Genomic DNA, 631 nt, shown 5'->3' with positions numbered 1-631 from the left:
GGGCTACGAGGTTATTTCTGTTCGCCCCTATATCCCGACACCTACGCGCTGCTACCAGTGTCAGCGTTTCAATCACACTCGACAGTCTTGTTCCAATGCGGCTAAATGTGTCACCTGTGGCAGGGATGCCCATGAGGGTGACTGTCCACCTCCGTCTCCTCGTTGTGTGAACTGTCAGGGTGACCATGCCGCATCCTCCCGCGACTGTCCTGTCTATAAGGAAGAACGCTGTATCCAGGAAATTCGGGTCAAAGAGAAAGTGTCCACCTCGGCTGCTCGCAAGCTATTGGCTAGTAGGAAGCCCACGCTGCTCCCAGCGGGGAAATACAGTACTGTCCTCGCCTCTCCTCGGACTACCCGGGAGGTAGCAACCCAGACATGCGATCTGACCTTCAGCACCACGGTCGTCCGTTCGGCCAGTGCTAAGATCGCGCGGTCGACGTCTCCTCTTCCTCCCGTCACCCCACAGACACGAGCACCTTCTTCAGCTTCTGCTAAGACGAAGACACCGAAGTCAGATGCACGGGCCTTCAAGAAGGAACCATCCCGTGCAGACTTCCTCCGTAGCTCGACCTCCCAGCCTTCGACCGGTACTTCCACTACACGTCCTTCCAAAAAGGCGCATAGGAAG

Source organism: Schistocerca americana, chromosome 9 (assembly GCF_021461395.2).
Source record: "Schistocerca americana isolate TAMUIC-IGC-003095 chromosome 9, iqSchAmer2.1, whole genome shotgun sequence".
Taxonomy (NCBI): Eukaryota; Metazoa; Arthropoda; class Insecta; order Orthoptera; family Acrididae; genus Schistocerca; species Schistocerca americana.
The sequence above is the reverse complement of the archived record's forward strand: the minus strand, read 5'-3'. Positions refer to the sequence as shown.